The sequence below is a fragment of the Oryzias melastigma genome, linkage group LG18 (assembly GCF_002922805.2).
Source record: "Oryzias melastigma strain HK-1 linkage group LG18, ASM292280v2, whole genome shotgun sequence".
In the NCBI taxonomy this organism is placed as follows: Eukaryota; Metazoa; Chordata; class Actinopteri; order Beloniformes; family Adrianichthyidae; genus Oryzias; species Oryzias melastigma.
In genome coordinates this window covers 19419888-19443392 of record NC_050529.1, presented here as the reverse complement: position 1 = coordinate 19443392, position 23505 = coordinate 19419888, and the positions used below count along the sequence as shown (strand labels likewise).

Sequence of the window (23505 nt, the reverse complement as noted above, 5' to 3'; positions counted from 1 at the left end):
GCTTAAATACTAGCTAAACTCTAAAATAGCCGAGTAAAGTTAATTAAATAAAACATTAGCATGTTGCTAAATTAGAAGCTAAAGTCTAAATTAGCCTTAAAAAACCCAGTAGATGACAAATTAGCCAAAAACGTTAGCATGTTGCTAAAATATTAGGTAAACTCCACATTTTTTGAACATTACTATAAAAGATAAAAACGTAGCCCATGAATATATGTAAAGGGTTGTTGCTAATCTACTAAAAATTTGAAATTTGAAGACTCTTTCATTAATTTCCTTTGGGACATTTGTGTGAATGCTTTGTGAGCTTTTACACAAATAATAAAAAAAAAACCTAAAATATAAAACTTTGAGAGAATTTAGTTAATTTGTTGGGAATTTTTTCTTCAAAAACGTCCTGAGCTTCACTCTTTATGAAAAATGTGATACATTTAAGTCCTTCACCTGTAGGCGGGGCTACTCCCTTCCCTTCTGACGGAGACTGAGAGGCGGAGTCATCAGGCTCACCTGTGACGCCAGAAGACCTCGCCGCTCAGGTGAAGACAGAGCGCGCTCCGTCTAAAGGCAGGAAGAGCATCAAAGAGGCTGAGCTTCACGTGGGCGCGCACGTGCACGCTTTTCTTCTAATTAAAAAAGGGAAGCAGCTCCCATTATCGCTCCCTCTGGGTGTTTGCAGCCTCATTCACTTTTCCGCGGATCCGGCGTCAATTCCCACAGATCCGGAAGCAGAGCAGAGTCTTCACTTCGTGACTTTCCTGCCACCGCCCTCCTCCTCCTCCTCCTCTTCCTCATCACTCCCCCTCCTCCTCCTCCTCCACTGTGTTATACTGTTCAATCAGGTCATATTTCTCCTCTTTTCTCATAGTTTTTCCTCTTTCTCTTCTCATAGGATCAAGTTCTTCTTGAATCTGGTCTCAAAAGCGTCTGATCTTCAGTCCAGAACCTTCAGAACATCTGCGCTTCCGAACAGAACCCTGAAGCTGTGACCTTCAGCAGCTACACAGATCACATTCATTATTCCAGCATTCATCAGCAGCTCCACAAACACACGTGCACGCTCACCTCAACTGCAAGCTCACACAGACAGACTCACAATCACACACTCTCATATGTGGAAACTCACACACACAAACGCAGGCCCATGAACACACATTCAGGTTTACACACATCACCACTGAGAAACACTCAGAAAAACACACATACACATACATATGCACACAAAATGCACACTCACATCCACTGCAAGCTCACCAACACTCACAACTACACATGCACACACACACACATGCTCCCAATGCAAGCTCACACATGCTCACAAATAAACACAAATGCACATGCATACACACACACGCACTCACCCACACACACACCCATTGCAAGCTCACAAAAACATGTCCGCACTAACAAACACACATGCAAGCTTACACCCACACAAACGCACACTCAAAAAACATGCACGCAATCAAAGACACACAAACACACATGCAAGCTCACAAAAAGACACAAACACACATGCAAGCTCACAAAAAGACACAAACACACATGCAAGCTCAAAAACAAAGACTCACAAATACACACTCACAACCTTACATGTATATTCCCAAATACACACTCACAACCTTACATGTATATTCCCAAATACACACTCACAAACACACACTCAATGTATCAACCCACATACCCTTACAAACACACATGCATGTTCAGCATGTACACACCCACAAACAAGGATGCCGGCGCACACAAACACACATGCTCACACACCTGCAGGTTCACACACTCACACATGTGCACTCTCACATGAACCAAAACCTTTTTCACTCCTAAAACCAATAACGTTTCCATGGATACGATGTCTAGCTTTGCCTTTAGGCTTGGAGAGTGTTACCTAGCGACAGGGCAGAGCCCCCCATCCCCCTTTAATTCACCTGGCATGTTCAGACTGGGAAAATTAAGGTTTTTCTTTTAATCTGCTACACAAAAAAAAAGTGTCGCCTCACACAAACACACACACTGAGAGTTTCTGACCGTCACACGCTGATGTAGGATTTCTGTCCAGTTTCCCCGCAAACACTGAGGATTTAGGCTTCGGAGCTGGACTTGAGAACGGACTCACTCTGAGGATGTCACCGTGGAAACCAGAGCACAGAGCTGGTGGAAGGAGCTCCAGACTCTTCTTCCCTGATGTCCTTTGTCTTCAGCGGAGTGAGTCAGCTCCTCTCCGAATTTACAAACAGTTTTCACAGCGGAGGAGAGCAAACGAGAGACTTCAGTCTAAATGTCATCACGTGGTGCACGACCTGCTTCGTGCTTGATGAGGAGGATGAAGAACGACAGATTGTACTGTAAAAGTCGAGCAATGCCTGCTTTTTAGTTTTACTATAAAACAAAAAAAAAAATAAATAAAAAACAAAAATAATCACCAAAACAATCCTAGATAAAAAGCCTGATGCCACGTTCACAGCGGTCTATTCTGTTCTTCTTTGTTGTCTTTTTCTATTGTCCACTTGCTCATGTCTGCCCCCTACAGTTGGAAAAGGTTTAGTGCAAAATGTGAAAGTGGTGCAAATCTTACTCTATTCACAGCTCTATTCCGATGTATGAAACCCTTGGTGTGGATTATTAATTATCGGCTTGGAAGTTAAAAGAGACGCCATCCATACGTCACTACCAAATCAAAGTCAATGCTTGGTCAAAGTTCAAACTGATTTAACTACCAACATGCGTTCAATGGTGGCGCATTTTGTACGTAGAACCCAAAAATGGTCGTAAAAAGGTGCATATTTTGAATTAAGTAGTCCTTTCATTAGTGGAACGTGCGTTACAAAAGGGAGAATGAACGTAGCTTAAGCGGAAGTTAAGGTGAGGTCCAAAAGTGAGTTTTCTTTTTCTTTTCTACTGTGAATTTGGATGTTTTACAATAAAATGAATGAGGAAATTGAGAATAGTTTCAACTTTTGAATGTTTTATGGTTTTTATTGTCTTAGGTATCTATTTCTGAATATTTAAAGGATTTTATATAATTTGAATTAACATTTTTTTTTACTTTTTTTAACTCACATTTTGATTGTTTTTAGGCTTTTGTTCTTTCATTTGTTTTTGTTTGTGCAGGGATTGCAAGCAGCTGGCTACTTTGAAAATTTCCATCAAGCTTCACTTCTACTCTACTCTATTCTAAGGTGAGTTTTGTGAAAAGCCCTCTAGTGGTGATACAGTGAAGTGCGCTGGCTCTTTGTTCTTTTTGGATTTGAACCCAGCTTTAATATGGAAGTAAAAAAGTCAGCGAACCTTCACATTTTCCCAAAGGCGTGGACTAAACATAGTAACCAGGTCTGGATCAGATCAGGATCAAACCTGCTGGAGTGAAGCTTTTGCTAACTGATGCTTGCTCCGAAACGATCTTCTGCAGGTAGATTACGTCAGCACAGCTTCTCTCTTCCCTCACGTTTACCTCCACAGCAGCTCATCTTCATGGTTACCATGGTGTGACCTCTGACCTCCTACTCCTTCACACTCCGCTTCCTCGGATAGAAGGGAAAGAGTGGGAGTCCCGCCCACCCTCCATCTTCACAAAAAGCTTCAAAACGCGTTTGGCTGTTCGAGAACAGAAAAGTCTAATTTAAACCAAAGTTACATAATTTGTTGATGTAATTGTTCTCAGATTTAGCATTTTTCTGTCAAAGCTCCTTCAAGAGAAGCAGGAGGAGGTGAAGGGAGACGTCAGGGGAGCTTCTGACAGTCCGAAAACATCCTCTGATCTTCTGCTCATGTCTGACGATAAAACCATGATAATGTGAGTAAAGGGACTATTTTTAAATTCGATCAGGAAACAAAGTCTTTACTCGTTTTACAGAGTTAACCTTACAACAGTTTTACTGAGGAACACTGGAGGCTTGACTACAGTTTGGCCCAAATGGGCTACCGTAGGAGCAGGAGATGGAGGGTATTTCATATTTCATTTGGCGATGCTAGTATTGATTTAAAATGCTGACAGAATAATATTCAATTAATTATTTGTGAGCGTACTCCAACGTCTTACTTCTGTTTTCCACCTTTACCCCACGACCGCACAACACTTTGAGCGCTTTACACTGCATCAAAATGACAAGATCTCGCGAGAACCTGCTTGTATTAAATTTTCAGATTTTCTGTGCTCCTGCTTTTGGCAGTGGACCTCGCCTCTGGCTCAACTTGTGTCCCCAGCTTCATTTGAATGAGGGATCGTCTGTGCTCCTGTTTTTGGCCGTGGACCTTGCCTCTGGCTCGACTTGTGCCCTCAGCTGTCCCCCAGCACCATCTGGATGAAGGATCGTCTGTGCTCCTGTTTTTGGCCGTGGACCTTGCCTCTGGCTCGACTTGCGCCCCCATCTGTCCCCCAGCTCTGTCAGGATGAACCCCATCTGCTACACTTTTCAAACATGTAGTTGTAGAGTTAGATAAGCTAATTCTTCTTCACCGGTCCTGGTACATCGCTTGTCCGTCCTGGGAGAGGATATCTCCTTCATGTGGACTTCCCTGAAGTTTCTTTTTTTACCCCCAGAATCATGTTTTTTTTATTTTTATTTTTTTATTATTTTTTCCTCACTGAGAAGGATGATTTAAGAGCAGGGATGCCCAGCCTACAGTAGTTTAGCAATTAGCTATTATTTAATATTTTATGAATGATTCTATTTTTTTGGACAACTACCAGTGTGAATCCCGTTGAGATCCCTGTGTTGTAATATTGGGCTATATAAATAAAAATAAGCTGAAAACTCCACACTGAAGTGAACCGCACCAGAGTTCATTTGGAAGAGATTCTGGTTCTCAAGAGAATCAGAGTTTGGTTTAAATCGGAGTTCCAATGAGCTTTCACTCTTACCAAACCAAGAGGAGCATCAGAGAAGACAAGTTTGGGATCAGATCGGGATCAACTTCAGAACCAGACCTGCCAGAGGGGATAAAACCTGCTCTGGCTGGAGAATCAATGATCCAAATAGAAAAACAGTCTCAGATGGGAACTCTGAAGCTGCTGGCTTAACAAACCTTTTAACCCAGAGTATTCTCAATGAGCTCAGACGCTTCTGTGTGAATACGAAATGCCCTCATAAATGGAGGAATTATTAATTCAGTGAGCAGACATGGCTCTGCGAGTAGACCATCACTCGGAGACGTTTTTCTCATTAAAGACAGCGTTCAGCTCATTTCAGCTAAGGGGATTTTGAACCGAGATGACATTTAAGTCTCATGCACGCGCGCACGTGCATTTCCACATAAGTGTTTCGACTCATCCTCAGCCCCGCGATTCCCATGAAAGCTCTCCTGATCTGTGAGTCCACCAGACCTTTGACCGAAACCGTCTCCACCTTCCACAGAGGTCCCGACTGTTTTTGCACACTTCGGAAAAGACTTAACCCCGGCTCGCCCAGCTGTGTTCACGGACGAAGAGGAGAAAGATCCTCTTCCTCCTTCCTCCTGTTCAATGAGGCAGCAAGAACTGCCAGCACTTATCAGTTCAAAAGCCCAAAGCAAAAACCATGGAGGGGGGGGTTGGAAGGAGCGAGCGCTAATCTGAGCAGAGGCAGCGGAGAATGTAGGCCAGTGGCCCATTTTTCACCGAGGACAGAAGAAGCTTTGCTGCGCGTAAAAATAGAGCATTTCAATCAGATATTTTTATCTTCGGGTTTTTCATCATCTTTAACCCTCTGTGCTCTGAAACTGATGGATTTCACAGAAAACAGATCGTTTTCACGGGTTTGGGGCAAAGAAAAGCAGATTCAGGAACTTTCAGAGGGTAGAGCCACAGTTTTGTTAGGCTGCTTTCATGCCAACGGAGACCAGAACTCTGGTTTTCTCCTAAAGGTGATGAGGATCGTTTGGCTCTTCTGATGCTGGTTGCTTTAGGTCTAATAAAATCCTGTTCACATCTGTGAGTGAGTCACTGTCTGTGAGAGAGTTTATGGAACTAAAGTTAATCAAGGATGTTTTGATACAGGAATCTGGATTTAAAGATAATAAAATTGGCAAAAGTTCATTTTTTTTCCTAATGTCTGATTCTGAATCTGGAATAAAAGGACACAATGGATAAAGGCGAATGAGTTTCAATGTTAAGTGAATGGAACAGGTCTGAAGTCCCGTGTGATTTGAGCAATGGGTAGGCGCAAAGGTCTACAGCAGCTCGAATTGAGGCACGAATCGGGCAGCGCAACCAAAATTTAAATACCTGAAGATTGACACGTCGCCACGTCGCATCTACCAATCAGGAACTCAGCTTTGGCAACGTGACGTTTCTGGTGACTCGATCAGCGGGTTGAATACTAGTCCAAACCGAGCGTTTTTGTCCTGAACTGACTCAGGTTATTACGAGACAGTCAGCCTTCAAGCTCAGTCACAGAGACACAGAAACACAGCAGAAGCGGCTGTCATACAGACACAGCCCCTGTACCGGGAAAATTCTTCACAATAAATAAACCTTAATACCCAACATCATCCATGTCTTCCAGACATTCTAAGTGGCAATCATCCTAAATACATTAGGTGGTAGCTCCTCCCACATATGGACTTGGCGTCAAGCTCAGGAACACATTTGTTGTTGCACAACGAAAGAGGAGCGGGACACGCAAATTTGTTGAACAAATCGCGTTTGGTGTGAATGATACTCACGGTTCGGATCGTGTCACGGTTTTAGAGTGATGGTTCGGATATTAGAGAGGGAAAAAAAGGCGAAATAACTAGATTAAAGCTAAAAATGCCGTTCTCCCTAAAAACCTATTTCGGACACCCCTACCTCTTCAAACACCCCTCCAGTTGAAGGGAGGGAAAAGTATTCAGATAACGCCAGAGATAGATATCCACATACCAGGTAAATGTCTGAATTACCTCAACAACCCGGACGTGGAAACGTGTTTACAGATGTTTTTTTTGTAGAACTCTTCAATATAAATAAACCTGATCTCTCATCATCGGCGTCTTTAGAGTTCTAGAAAAACTCACTTTTGGACAAGCATCTGACAGCAACTTTGACTCACGTTTAAATAAAGACGGTGGATGCAAATTTGAAGCCTGAATATATATATCCATAATTCGTTGCACCCCTACTTTTACAGATTGGGTCGATCCAACGCTGATCTACCTCTAGCAGGAATGAAAGTGGAGCTGGATTTCCATTGGAGTCTCTCCTTGGAACAGCAGCATCTTTGAAGGTCAATCAAGCTTTGAGCATCCATTCAGGACTTCCATTTTTTTAGCTGCTATCTGAGGAATTTAACTCAGAAGAACTTAGTTTGTCAGTTTGGAAACATGTCCTTCTTTGACTCCAAGGGATACAAACGACTTCTGTCTATACAGGAACCTCAAATCTAAAGCTGATCATAAGCAGTTGCTGCTTTTTTTTAGGACCTGTAGTTTCACAAAAGAGGATTCCAATTCTGATAGTCTGTTCTGATCCCTGCTAGATCATAGCGATACGGGCCTAAAATAGGTGGCAGTATGAGCGTAATGAAAATTGTGTTTTTGTCCTTTTTGACATGTTCTTGAGCCATTTTTCAGATGATGGAAGAAATATATAAAGAAAATGAATCTTAAAATTGGATTTCTAAGAATTCAAATTATTTTGAATCAGCGGCAGACGTAAAAATGGATAGCCGTATTTGTCGCACCGATAATGTTAGGCAGGGGGTAAACTAGGGTGTAAACAGAGAGCTCTCAGTAATGGAGAGCGTTGGCAACTCAGAGGAGAACTTCTAATGAACTCCTGCTGCTCTGCAGAAACTAAGTCCTAGAAAACGAATCAAGTTTTTTAAAATTTTGGCTAAAAACGGCAAAATTAAAGTAAAAAAAAAAACACTGGGAACGCTATGAAAATAGATCCGAATTAATAATAATTTTGTAGGTTCTGGTGCGGATCAAACCAGAACCTAACTTGCCAGAGTGAACACTGAATAAGACATGCACGCTTCAGCATATTCATGTGCATTTGCACAGTCATCTTAACGAGAGTGTTCAGGTGTGTTTCTGTTGTAAGACAAAAGTTTGTGAGACTCAGAGACAAACATAGACTTTGGCAAAGCCAGAGGTCAAAGGTCAGAGGAGGACAAAGCTGCTGATGGGAGGAAAATATGAGATGCTGGGTGTCGAAGCACAAATGAAGGTTTGGAAAGATGCCGAGCAGACACGTTTGCACAAACGGACCACGACGCCAGCTTCTCACAAACCCGGTTCCCCCACCACTGAATACTTCGTTTTTGTGTCCTGAATGAAGACGCTTGTGAGGAGCTCTCAAAGCTTCAGACCCGGCTCGATTTCCTGTGTCACCATGGACACACTTCCTGCTGCAGGCTAAGGCAGCGGAAAAAACAGGCCCTGCTGAGGGACGGGAACAGGCGCAGAAGAATGAGGGACCGGGGGGGGGGGGGTGAAGGGAAGTAGCGGCAGCTGGAGCCTCCATCAGACTGAGAACTGGAGCTGATCCCTTCTGCTTTGTTCAACGCTTCCTTCTTCCGCTTTTTTGGCCCGAGCTGCACAATTAGGAGGACGCTCATCTATACGACTGCATGTGAACGCATCACGGATGCTTCCGCTTTTTCACAGCTTCATGTCCTCCCCCTCTCCCTGAAGTTAATGATTCTTTCATTAAAAAAACTGAGAAATCTCATCTGGTTTAATATGGTTTAACATTTATTCTTCTATTTATGTACTTTTGAAAATTTACCAAATTATTTAAATGTTCTAAAAAGAAGAAAAAAAGAACTTACAGTTCCTTTAAAACATACTTTTCTCAGAAAAGGGATCATTTTCGCCATTGCCTGCCAGGAAGTCCATGTCATATTAGAACAGGAATGACTCAAGGATCTACACTGGGGCCCATTACCTTTAGCTTTCATCTAGAATCTAAATCAGGGGGCTGCATCTTTCAACACCTAAAGCGCCATTTAGGAGGATTTCTTACAACCCAGTAGGAGCAACAAAGTCTGACTTCACTCTAAAGTAAATTAAGACACAGCTTTGTATTTATGTTGTTATTACTGTTAGGATAAATATTAATTAACTTTTGTGTATTTGGGATAAATAAAACAAAAATTAAGCAAAAATTGCATTTTATTTCCAAAATATTAAACATTTTCAGTTGTAACTTTTGACAGAGGTTCATCCGACTTCCTTTCAAAATAAGACACGGTGTACCATATAGGATCATCTCAATCCAGCAAATGTTGTATTAGGTAATATAATTTTAGCAGCAAAAAAAAAAGAAAAGAAAAAAAGCACAATTTGTTTGTAGATGCATCTCAGCAAGAAATCATAAATCAGAACTCTCAAAGTGACCCTTATTACATTTTTGATGGACACTAAAAAATCCTTGAATTTTTCAACAACATGAAATTCACAAGGAGCTTTTCCTTTTAATTACCTTTTTTACACTACTTTTTGGGTGCATGAAAAAAAGCATAAAAAAATTCTAAGCAGAAAGTGGTTTGATCAATTATTGTGTTTATTGCTGAACAAAAGCATAAACTTCTACATTATTTGGGAAAAGGAATCGATTAAATGTGTCTAGCATGTTATCCAACATAGAACTAGACAAACCACCTAATCAAAAAAACTAAAGTAAATGATGCTCATGATAGGATAAAAACTAGCTTAAAAACTATCCTTTAAGCCTAAAAGCTACATTTTAAGATAGCGCTAAAGCTAGCTTAAAAGCTAGCTTAAAAGGTAGCTTCCGTTCTGGCTAATGATTTTCTGCTGCCATCTTAAAAGCTAGCTTTAACCTCACCGTGTGACTTAAGATTACCCATCATCCCCAACACTAGTAAATTGTAGGAGACACTATTTGTGACAATTTTTAAATCAACACTGAATAGAGCTGCTTGAATTCAACTCTCAGGATTAACACCAACTCCTTTTGAGGAGTCACTCCCAGAGAGTTGAATTCAATCCGATGAGTGTTGAATGGACTCTAACATTTGAACACAACACCAAGACTAAGACACTTTTGAGGACCTGGCGGCAGACAAGATGGCGGTGGAAAATAATTAGCAAGAAATGGAAATTCCACAAGATTTTAGAGTTGTAGCCACTTTTATTCAAACTTTTTCATGTGGATAAACGGTTTAGTGCTCAGAATTAGCTTCAAATGTGTCAAAAGAGGGTAAACCCTAAAGATTTTTAGATTTACAGACCAGTTTTTATGTTTGACCGCAATCGACTTCAAACCTTTATGGAATCAAATCAACTTATTCTGTCGTGGAAATAGTGGCTTATAAGTGGAATATAACATTTTATATTAGTAATGTGCTGCTTATCGGTGAAAAGCCGCTTTAAAGTGTTGCTTACCAGGGCAAAGAAAATTGTAGGTTTTACCTCAGGTGTTAAAGACTCAAAGCTTAAAACGCAAAAAAAAAAAAAAATAACGCAACTTTTAGGGTTACATTAGTGTTTTTCGACCAAAAACAAGATTATTTTTCGACCGAAATGTGGGGTGTTGATTACAGTTCTGGACTTCTCTGCTTTAGATCCATGGATGTGCCAGACTGTTTAGATCTTAAAGCTTATCTGCTCAGGATCATGTGATCAGAATGTGACCAACCAGGAAAGGATGCCCGGCGGTGATTTCCTACTTTCTTTTGATAGCCATCATTTTAGTTTCAGATACTTGAAAAGTTCATAGTTTTTAGTTCATGAGAAGCCAAATCCTGAAGGAAATCAAAATCACACGCTCAAGACTCATTTAAATGTTCATCTCGTCGTCAATAAACACAGACAATTCTTAATTAAAGAGTGGGGTTTTTTTTATGTGTTCACGCAGCAGCTGGTTCCTCTGGGAGCAAACATGTAATTAAAAGTGGCTTCACGTGCACACACTTCCCTAGCACATGTACCATCTCTCCCCTGGTGGGAGCAGGATACAGGAGCGGCAGCACCGACAAAATCCAGGAGTACGCCTGTGTGTTACTGACGCTTCGTTAGGCATTGTGGGAGGTAAAAATATCACTGCGCCTTCGGGAGAGGGGGTTGATGAGGAGGAGGAGGGAAGGTAGGGAGATAGAAGGAGTTTTATCCCCAAAAAAAACATCCTTTTTGAGTTTCTAGAGTGTGTGCACGTCTAAATAAGACTCAAAAAAAAGGACTTTCACACACATAGGAGCATATAAATAAATATTTATGCAGGGGGGTATATGATGTGCACGAGTGTCGTGAATGCACAAGAGTTTTTATAAATGTGCATAAGTGGTGTAAAAATGCAACATGTAGGATTATATGATCAAGGATAGACTTAAATGCATGTCATGTAAATGCATTAGTGTGAATTAACTAACACTGAACTCATTTTGAACATTCATTAGTGTTGTGCACGTGCATGAGTGCCTCCACTGCACATAAGTGAGCATAAATGTGCGTAAATGAACCCCGATGTGCATACACTGGGGTGTATATGTTCAGGAGCACGCCTGAATGTGCACGTGAACCTTGTATGCGTGTGTAAAATACAACTTTCAGTACACACTACTCTGCCTGAGCACAATGAACACACATAAGCATCTTGTTGGTTCATAATTGTGCATTGGTCCACATAAATATGCATTAGTGGGCATGCACGAACATCTATAAACATCATGTTTATGCATGAGCGTGCATGAATGTTGGTGTGCATGAGCGCACAATTGTTCATAAACGTGCATTAGTGTGAAAACCAGGTATGAGTGTGAAGGAAAAATATGGCGCCCGAAAATTAATAGCCAGAAGTCCCTCCCCCTGCTGGAGACGGCCGCAACAAAAAAAGGTTTTAAAATCTTTCAATCTTTTTTTTTTTTCTTTTATTGACCCTTTTTGCTGAAAATTTCACAAATCCAATCAGCTGATTCACGGACAGTTACAGTTTATTCACATTCAAAGCGTAAAAGCTGATAGTTCTGAAAAGGTTTTAAAAAACAATTTTTAAAGGGTTTCCTAAAGTTTAGGAAATTTCCGCTAATACGCAACTGGCTAAAGTTACGATTTCCCCCTTCGGCTACAGATCGATTCTGACGGCGTCTTGCGTCCGACCAGAGGCCCCTCAAAAAAAGGATGCTATCAAAGTGATGTTACCAAATCAGTCCCTGATTGGTCAAACTTCAATGTGCGCTAAATCGATGCTCTTTCTCCCAAAATTCCCATTTAAACGTTTTCATAGACTTGACGGTGGAAGTGGTTGCTTGAACGCGTGATGTGAATGCAGCTTCAGAGTTCATGAGAGCAGTGAGGCTATAGGTCCATAGAACGTTAGCAATGTGCTAGCTTTTTATTTTTAGCTAATTTAGCATCTACTGAGGTTTTTTTGAGTGAATTTGGAGTTAAGGACCCCCTGATTTAATGGAAACAGCCAACATGTTAAAAAACGATGAGTTAGCGTCAAAACGTGACGTGGAGGGGACCTGAACCAAACGTCCATATATGGCGAGTTGGGAGTGAGAACGTGGTGCATCAGACCAAAGAATGTGTACATGGACATGCATGAGCACAGAGAACCAGCACGAATGCATAAATGCACTGAATGTAAGCGAGTGCAAAAAGAAATATATATTTGTGTCGCATGTACATACGTGTGCATTAAAGTGTAACATCGCACATGAATGCATTCTTCACACCCTGCTCCATTTTGGACTCTTTCTGACCCTCGATGACGCAGCATCACCGTCCTGCTGATGAGCTTCAGACCTTCAGGGCACCTTCCAAAATGGTTTTACACAAATGTGAACATTAGAGCTTCAGTAAAGATATTTCTGTATTCTAATCCAGTCATGAGTCTTATCAGATAAAACATTCTAAAACATCATCTGCAGTAGATAACCTTCCAGCATTAAACCACCACAGAACAGCTTTCATGATTACAAGGCGTTTTCCTGATGATGGAGAACATGTTACTGAATAATTATATTTCTGAATATTTCTTTATTATGAACTGAAACATGGCCTTCTGTGTGGGTGTTCATATTTTTAAAAGTAGATTGATTCTGTGAATCTTTGAGGTCAGAGTCAGAGGAAAAATGTGGTGATTCTCAAAGGAACCTCAGTAGTTCCTGCACCACAGGTGAAGAGAGGACAGCGGTACTTCTAATCAGCTGATTCTCAGTTTCACTCCATTTATTTCAGCACTTTGATGACAGAAGAAAACTCAGACTAGTTCAAAAGAAAGAAGAATCCACACCAAAAAAAAGAGGTTCTGGTTCCAGCCCAAAGAAAACTCAGAGGGAGCTGACTCATGGGTCTAAGGAGGGAGGAAGGAAGGAAGGAAAGGAGGAAGGAAAGGAATAAAGAAGGAAAAGAAAGAAGGAAGGAAGAAAAAGAGGAAATAAGGAAGGATGGAAAGGAAGAAAGGGAGGGAGAGAGAAAGGAATGAAGTGTGGATGGAAGGAAAGAAGGAAAATAGGAAATAAATAAAGGAAAGGAGTAAAGAAGGAAGGGAGGAAGGAAGTAATGAAAGGTGGAAGAAAGGATGGAAAAGGGGAGGGAATGAAGGAAGGGAGGGAGTAAAAAAGGAAAATAAAGAAGGAAGGAATAAAAAGAGAAAAGAAGGAAGGATGAAAGAAAGGAAGGAAAGGAAGAAAGGGAAGGAAGTGTGGGTGGAAGGAAAGAAGGAAAGGAGTTAGGACATAAAAGAAAGGAGTAAAGAAGGAAGGGAGGATGAGAGGAAGGAAGTAATGAAAGGTGGAAGACAGGAAGGAAAATATGAGGAAATGAAGGGAGGAAGGATAGGAAAAAGGAAGGAAATAAGGTAGGAAGGAAAGGAGGAAGGAAGGAAGGAAAGGTAGAAGGAATGAAATGAGAAAAAGACAAAGGAAAGGTGGAAATAAGGAAATAAGAAAGGAAGGAAGGAAAGGAGGGATGGAAGAAGAATGGCAGGAACCTTCCTTCATGTTTCAGAGAGCTGCTGCCCCGTGAAGGACCAGAAGATCTGGTCTATCTGCAGAGGAGCTGCTCCTCATTTACAGGGGTCAAAGGTCACAGCTTCATAGCTCCATGAACAAGAAGAAATAAATCCCAAATGTGGAATTATCCAGTGAAGTTCATAGATCCTCAATGTGTTTCTGTTCTTGTGTTTTCTAGCTCCTCTGCATGATCGACTCGTCACCGAACCAAACCGACAACTTTAGGTTTCATTTAACGATTTACAAAGAAACTGAAGATGATTGACTCATAGATACACGATGGATGACAGAAGAGGACCTCTCCAAAATGCTCTTGGGCTGAAGAAAAGCTCCGGTTGCCGTGGAACCGACAGTTTCTTCCAGGTGACGTCAGCCAATAAAAATAGATGAAAGAGTCAGTCACACGGCCTCATTTTCTCTTCTCACATCCTTCCCGCCTCCCACACTCCGTCTTCACCTCCCTTTCCTGCTCTAGCACGTGCTCCCTTCCCCTCCATCGTCAGCTTTCCTTTCCCTCCTTCACTTCAGCTGCTCTCTGACCTCGTTACCTCTCCGTCCTCGTTGTTTACAGTCTGCAGGGACTGGAGCAAACATCAATGTTTCTGTCCTTAGACTCACAGTAGATTTTTGGAACATCTGAAAGCATGAAGGAAGGTTGTTTTAGAAGAAAATATGTCAAAGGGAACTAAAAAAAACTATCAAAACGAAGTTTGGTTTGAGTTTTTGTTCACCCTGACAGAGTAAAGTAAACCTTGACAGATCAGGGGCCTTTTCAGGTTAAAATATTGATTTGACAGCTTATTGGTTTATTGAATTAGCATCATAATTAAAAGATTTTCATTTGATGATCAGCTTCTTGACAAACACTTAAATTTCTCTCCTTAAATCTGCATTCTTTTCCATCTTCTCCCCTCCCTCTCAGCTCTTAAAACTAAAAACAGGAGCCTCTTTGTGAGCACAAAAGAAATTCAAGAGCATGAGAACACAAAGCTAGAAGTTAAACACTTGGATAAACTGCAGACAGCAGATCCATCTGCAGTAAAATTAGATCAATTCAGTTTCTGACACTAAAAACATTTTTATGCCCCTCCCACTATTTTATAAAACGTTTTTTACAATTTTACGCAATTTATGCGATTTTTCAGCCCCATTGGAGTGAATGGGAATTTTTTTTTAATTTGTGCAATTTCTGAAATTAAAAGCATTAATCAAGGAAATTCATGCTTTTACTTTTGGTATCATTAAATTTCACTTTTTTTTTAAATTTTACTAATTTTATGTAATTTTCTCTATTTTTTGTTTTCATGTAATTCGTCTAATTTTTTGCGCACTTCTGCGAAATCTAAGCAATATTGGCATCAACACCTTTCTGAATGTTAAGAACATCAATGCTACTGAGGTTTTTGAGGGTAATTTTGTGTTTAGCTAATATTTTAGCGACATGCTAATATTTTTTGGCTAATTTGGCATTGAACGAGGTTTTTTAGGCTAACTCTGAGTTAGCCTAGTATTTTAGAAATGTGCTAGCTTTTTATTTTTAGCCAATTTTGCATCTACTGAGGGTTTGTGAGCAAATTTGGAGCTAAGCTAATATTTTAGCAACGTGTTAGCATTTTGGCTAAGTTGGCATCTACTCAGGTTTTTCAGGTTAATTTGGAGTTAAGCTAATATTTTAGCGACATTGCGATTTTTTTGCAAATCAAGCAAGTTTGGTATCAAAATGTTCATGATATTCAGCAGTTAAAATAAATTTCTACAGCAAACAGCTTCAGCATCTTTAGCAACCACTTTCAGCAAAAAGCATTCACATTAGCATTAATCCAGCTTTTCTATTTTAGATATAAATAATTAAACTCCTGTACAGACTCACTCTGATAAGTGTGTTCAAAATGTTCTTATGGTGTGATGGAGGACATATATAAAGAAAGTTAAGCTTAAAATTAAATTTCTGAAGATTTCTTTATTTAAACTGCTGTGAATCAGGATCAGACAAAAAAATACAGTTGGAAAAAGATTGTAGTTGCTGCTACAGCAAGCCTTCACCATCCCATCCACTCTAGATGTTAGCTGTAGATCACTAGATCTATGTATGTCTTTGTTTTCCTCGTCTGAGCTGGAATGGAGGCTCATATCTAGCAGCAGAAATACCTAACGATTTATCTAAACTATTCATCTCGCACTTAAAAAAACGCATTGATAAGGATTGAATATCTAATGAAGGTCAATATGTCTTCAGAGCTAAAAGAACCACCTCAGTGGCTGTAATTGAAGCCATTGAAGAAATTCCAAAAGCACTGGATGATGAATAATATGCAGCAGGTATATTTATAGATTTTAATAAATCATAAAATTCTTCTAGACAAATTAAAACGATATGCGTATAGAGGAATGGATACAAAGCTTTTAACTGGAAGAATTCAATCTGTCAACATAGATCAATGCACCTCTAGTAATCTAAGAATTACAAATGGTGTCCCTCAGGGCTCTATGTTAGGACCTAAACTATTTAGCCTGTACATTAACGATATATTTAATGTATGCAATCTATTGAAGCTTGAGTTGTATGCAGATGACACAAGTATATTTTATAGTAATGATTTCATCGTGTGACGACAGAAGCTTCACCCGAACTGGTCCATTCCATTTTTCTATGGACCTAAACCAAATCGGTCCAGCTTAATGGGAACATTTTTTAATGGAAACACTATAAATACCATACCGGCCCGGTCCAGTCCGGCATGGAACGTTCAGTAGATATGAGGCATAAGTTGGTACAGTCCAAAAAGTAGCCCGGTCCAAAATTAGAGCTGCTGGAGGTTTATGACAACAAAGAGATATCAACTTAGAATTCCACAACAGGAAGCAGATTAACAATCTATAAGTGTTGATGTGTCGACACGTTCTCACTCCCAATTTTCCATGGGTGGATGTTTGGTTCAAGCCCACTCCGTGTCACTTTTTGAAGTTTTGGGTGTCCCTAATATTTTTGATGTGCCATTAAATCATGGGTCCTTAACCCTCAGGACACGGTCACAGCATCGGACGCAGTCATGGACACGGTAACTGATGCAGAACAGTTCCACGTCCTGAGGGTTGAGGACCCCTGATTAGTGTCTGTGGCCCAGTACCAAGGGGTCCTTGGACCGGTACTGGTTCATGGCCCGGAGGTTGAGGACCCCTGATTTAATGGAATTAGCCAACATGTCAAAAAAACGATGATATGACGACAACCAAAACAACAAAAAGTGACGTGGAGGGGACCCGAACCATACATCCATACATGGTGAGTTAGGGGTGAGAACGTTAGAGGTTGATCACGCCTCAAAGTCCTTCCTACTGTATTATACTGCTAAAAATGTTTTAAAAAATCCCAAAAGAAATAGAATGACAGAAACAATAGAAATAAAACCAATAACACTGAAAAAGGAGAAACGGCAAAGAAGACGGAGGTGTCAGGAACACGGTCTTGTTAGCGTCAAAAGGCGTTAAGACAGTAAGTCACAACGGAACCAGAGGACACGTCTCTGAGAGGGAACAGCTGCATGATAAGTGACTCGCAGGGAAAACAGCCTAAAGAGCAGCTTCACTCAAGACACGTGGAAGGAAGACATGGAGCTGCAGGGTGGAATTCTGGGTAAAATGTCAGGATATATATATATAAAAAAAAGGCTTTTCTGGGTTGAAATAACTGAAGAGTGGAGAGGGTGTAACAGACCAATGAATGGGGATTTGAAATCTGTTGTTTTGCTGAGTCCAGAGTGAAAGGCATCTGGAAACAACTCTACTACACAACTCTACTACACAACTCTACTACACAACTCTGCTACACATCCAGCTCCCTCTGGAATGGATCTTGGAGGTCATGGATTCATCCTACATGTGATAACAGCCCAAAACAGAAACCAAAGTTCTGCCACAACGATCTGAGACGGAAAGAAGAAGAAGCACAGAAGACGCTTAGACAATGTGATAGAGAAAGAGGGCGGAGCCTACAGTTTAACAAAAACTATGGTTTCATTCACACTGAGATCTGCTGACAAGCATGTGCACGGACGTGCACGTTTAGGGGCAGCTGCAGCTCAGCTTCACCAAGGACACAGCTCCAGATGGAGCACACACCCACACACCCCCACACATGCACACACACATGCACACCACAAACGCTAACATGACGAAACACACACTTGTTCAGACGCACAAATGCTAACACAACGAAGTACAAACACTGAAACAGACATACATATGCAAACACACAAACATACACAGAAACAGACGCACAAATGCTAACACAATGAGACACACAAACACATACAGAAACAAAGACACAAGTGTTAACACAACAAAGCACACAAACTGAAACAGAAGCACAATGGTAACACAATGAAACACACAAAAACAGAAACAACACACAAGCACTAAAACAATGAAAACACAAATATACGCAGAAAAAAAACACACAAGTGTTAACACAACAAAGTACAGACACAGAAAAAGACACACACCCACCAACAAACATACACCCACAAAGATACACAAATGATAACACAATGAAACACACTAACACGAACAGAAACAAACACACAGAGTGTTAACACAACAAAGCACACACACTGAAACAAACGGACAAATGGTAACACAATGAAACACACAAACACAGAAACAGGCGCACAGTGACAAAGACAATGAATCACACACACACAGAAAAAGAAGCACAAAGGCCAACACAATGAAACACACAGTAATAGACACAAATGATAACACAACGAAAGACACAAAAACACAGAAACAAAATACAAGCACTAAAACAATGAAAACACAAATATACGCAGAAACAGACACACAACTATTAACACAATGAAACACACACACCAGCTCACACCCACAAAGATGCAAACACAATGAAACACAAACCTATACAGACACACAAACACAATGAAAGACAAGGACACATACACACACACAAAAGTGAACAAATGTTAACACAATTAAACACACACACCCATACAGACACTAATACAATGAAACAACTATTACACACATCCACTATGATTAACTAATGCCAACACAATGAAACACACAAACCCACACACCCCCACAAAGATGCACAAATGCCAACACAATGAAGTGCACACACATAGATGCACACAACACAATAAAACACAAACACACAGTTAATTTCCAGCCTCTTTTAGCCCACATGACATCCTGTACAAACACGGATGAATTCTTGAGTTCTGTTTTCTTGCAAAAATGTTTAAACATTCTCTGACACAGAAACCATGGCAACCGTGATCTCGCAGCGACTGCAGCGCTGACTCCACCTAACAATCCCCAGAACTGAGCCGCTGTAGCACACAGAAAAGAAAAAGCAGGAAGTGAAGCAGAAGAGGAGTGGGAGAAAGACAGCCGCACATCTGGAATCTCAACAAACGGCGGGCGCAGGAGGCAGACGGGAGCGGAGAGGGGCAGGAAATCCGGCCCGGATCGTCCAAGCTTCAGTCGGTGTGGAGAACGCAAAACAACAACCATTCAGATGGAAACTACTTTTTAGTTGGGACTTTATAAATAAATAAAGTTTGCACATTCTCTGATGAACAAACTCCTCTCTAAAAACAATACCTTTTGATTACGGTGTACCTCAAGGCTCTACCTTTAGCCCCTTTTTGTTTTAGAAGGTTGAGGTTACAGGTGACTCAAATGTCTTATAAGGACAGATGGTGAAATCAGAAGACCCGTCCTGCTGGATCTGGAGTCAGATCCTCCAGATGTTTCAGATCTCTTCTGGTCAGGTTCAGATCTTTGGGTTTGGGGTCATTTTTTAAATTATTCATTAAATATTTTAGCTTTAAGGCGTCCAATCTGTAGTCACGCAGACAGGCACACACACACGTAAATACACAAGCACACAGATGCACCCACATGCACACAAACATACATGGATATACACAACAACATTAAAGGCAAGCATACAAAGAAACACACACAAAAAAGGACACACACACACAATTGCAAAGAGAGAAACATATTTTTACAAACGCACACAGAACAGAGACACGCACCTAAAAATACTGACACACACACACAGGCATTAAAACAAAAATTCCATAGTTACACATACATATACATTAAAACAAGATCACACAGACACATGAAAACCAAATCACACAGACAAAAAAAACTATGCAAACAAAAACACAGACATGAAAACAAAATCACACAAATACAGACATGAAAACAAAATCACACAAACATACAAACGAAAAATAAAATAAGACAAACACACAGGAAAAAAAACAAAATCACACAAACACACAGACACACAAACGAAATCACACAGAGACATGAAAACAAAATTAAACACAGACACTGAAACAAAATCACACAAACAAAAAAACATGAAAACTAAATCACACAGACATTGAAAGTAAATCACACAGACACACACAAACGCAAAATCACACAAAGATATGAGAACAGAATCACACAAACACAAAAACATGAAAACAAAATCACACAAACATACAAACGAAAACAAAATCACACATTGAAACAAAATCACACACAGACGTTGAAACAAAATCACACAAACATACAAACGAAAACAAAATCATACAAAAACACAGAAAAAAAACAAAATCACACAAACACAAAGACATGAAAACAAAATCAAACACAGACATTGAAACAAAATCACACAGACACACACAAACGCAAAATCACACAAAGATATGAGAACAGAATCACACAAACACAAAAACATGAAAACAAAATAACACAGGCACACAAACGAAAAGAAAACCACACACAAAAACAAAATCACACACACAAATGAAAACATAATCCCAAAAACACACACACTAAAACCAAACCACACACAGACACACACATGTGTGCCCTGCGATCCAGAAAGGGACAAACGGTTAAGAAGATGAATGAACACAAACACAAAATAAAACAAAACCACGATGACACACTGGTGTAATTAAGAACTAGTCTCTCTTAACCAGCAGATCAGACAAACTCTTGTGTCTCCATCAGTGGATGAAGAAATCTGTCTGTGTTGAGAGAAAATGAAAGCGGGTTCCTCCCGCAGCATCGGGGGACATTCTGAAATGACTTCTGGATGTGCAGCCACATATTTCTGCTGTTCATCACAGAGGCAGTAACTGTGACAGGTTTCCAACCACAACACTCCCACTGAGATGTGTTCAGACGCCGCAAGAAGTGCTGCCAGAATTACATACTGCTCATTAGTTCCATGGAAACCCAAGCTCTGGTCGCAGCATATTGTTTCTGCTGCAATCTTCAGCTGAAATGTGTTTTCATTGAAGTGTTCACTAGGATTTAATTAACCCCCCTTCTCTTCTCCATGGCAGCAGTCTCCAACCTCTTTTGGACCACAGACGGGTTTAATATCAGACCATGTTACATGGACTAGTCTTTAAGGTGTGGGAGACAAGTACAAATAAATACAACAATCTGTTCGGCACAAAAACTGTAACAATAAAAGTGACTTTATTGGCAGAATCCACGTAGGATTAGAGAGGATGTAGAGTGCACAAAAGCATATACAGTAAATCCATGTATTTAAAGTAAGGTTCACACTGTTTTTCCATGACAGACAACAGTTTTTTTTTGTTTTTGCCATCATTGGTACCTAAAAATATTACGCCGTTTCTGATCAGAAGTTGTTAGTAGAACTACACTTCTTTAATGTATCTGTTGTTAAGACACTCAGAGAAGTGTCAGGATCTTTCTTCAAAAGCTGACTTTGGTCAGTAGCTGCTGAGACACATTTCGAGGTCGCGCGGTGGCAGTTCAGTGATAGGCGGGGATGACGCCATCATCAATCGGGTGGGCGGCCACAGTTCAGCAGCAGCTCGATTGGACGATGTGTAAATGAATGATGTCTCCATACAGCGTCTGTCCATATCAAAGGCCACCAGCCACCCTGTAGCCGAGGGTGTATCAAAAAATGGGACATTCTTGCACGCCTGACTATCTTGTTTTTTTATTTTTTGTTAGTCTATTTGACTAACAAATAGACTAACTAATGTGCAAAAACATTGAAGATACTTTACACCGGATAATAGCCAAAACTATCCAGCCAGCAAAGCCAAGTGGGCCCCATATGGTTTAAAATTGGGCAGAAAATGTGGCCACCAATTGGGTTGCTACAGTGGAGCTCGCTAGCATGCTACAGTGGAGCTCGCTAGCATGCTACAGTGGAGCTCGCTAGCATGCTACAGTGGGGCTCGCTAGCATGGTACAGTGGAGCTTGCTAGCATGCTACAGTGGAGCTTGCTAGCATGGTACAGTGGAGCTTGCTAGCATGGTATAGTGGAGCTCGCTAGCATGCTACAGTGGAGCTCGCTAGCATGGTACAGTGGGGCTTGCTAGCATGGTACAGAGGAGCTCGCTAGCATGTTACAGCGGAGCTCGCTAGCATGCTACAGCAAAGCTCGCTAGCATGTTACAGCGGAGCTCGCTAGCATGCTACAGCGAAGCTCGCTAGCATGCTACAGTGGAGCTTGCTAGCATGGTACAGTGGAGCTCGCTAGCTAGTTACAGCGGAGCTCGCTAGCATGCTACAGTGAAGCTCGCTAGCATCCCACAGTGGAGCTGGCTAGCATGGTACAGTGGAGCTCGCTAGCATGCTACAGTGGAGCTTGCTAGCATGGTACAGTGGAGCTTGCTAGTATGCTACAGTGGAGCTCGCTAGCATGCTACAGTGGAGCTTGCTAGCATGGTACAGTGGAGCTTGCTAGCATGGTACAGTGGAGCTCGCTAGTATGCTACAGTGGAGCTCGCTAGCATGCTACAGTGGAGCTCACCACCTTGAGAGAGAGGAGCTCGCTAGCTTTTAAATTTGAACTTGTAGTATAATCTTCTGTCTCCAACTCTGCACAAAAACACTTTTCAAAGACATTTATATGGCATCACGATGAAGTCACAGACAGATGTTATTGAGATGATCTAGTAGTTTCCGGAAAAACAAAAGTTCAGAATCTGATCATAAAAAAAATAGAAATACTTTAGGTAATTCTGTGTGGCCCAGCACCAGCTGACCCGCTAACCGGTCCCGGTCCACACACTGTGGCTTTGTTGTGTTAGTAGAGAGGCTGGTTTAGAAACATTTATCCGTCCGTTTCCTGCTTTCGTTTGCATTGGTCCCACAGCATCAAACCTCCATTCAAGTAAAATGAACTAATTTGTGGTATTTCTGAAAGGGACTCGGTCGTCCAGCTGATGTGCAGAAACAAACCTTTGTGTAATCAGTATATCAAACAAAAATGGTGAACCCAAAACAGATTCTCGACAAACTTTCCATGAAAATGCTTTGATTTAAATGAGCAGTTTTGCATTTTCTGTTCCCGTCTGTTCAGTTTCATGATTTTGTCCAGTCTTAGGTTTCTTTCCGATGCATCATCTCCACTTTCATTTGGCCGTCTTCAGTTCCTTTCTCTGAATTTCAGTCTGTGTTGTCACTTAGCAATGTTTAGATCTTTGTTTTTTTTTTTTTTTTAATCATGTTTATTCACTAAATTATTAAAGTGCTGTCAACACCCCCTCCCCCTCCTTTGGGTCATTTAATGCTTTAACACCAGCTGGAATGAAAGGT

General features: G+C 40.8%; 1 protein-coding gene across 3 annotated transcripts in view; it reads right to left on the bottom strand.

The window, feature by feature from the left end:
- LOC112156061 (astrocytic phosphoprotein PEA-15) overlaps positions 1 to 23505 on the bottom strand; it is a 52461-nt gene that overhangs the window by 17155 nt on the left and 11801 nt on the right. The window contains exon 2 of one of the 3 annotated variants that reach the window (XM_036216707.1): positions 14432 to 14519. The exons of 1 other annotated variant lie outside the window; for it this stretch is intronic. The gene's annotated coding sequence lies outside the window, so the exon portion shown is untranslated. Of the gene's footprint in view, positions 1 to 2028; positions 2095 to 14431; positions 14520 to 23505 lie in introns of those variants that run through there. One more of the 3 variants, XM_024288206.2, reaches the window with a different exon arrangement.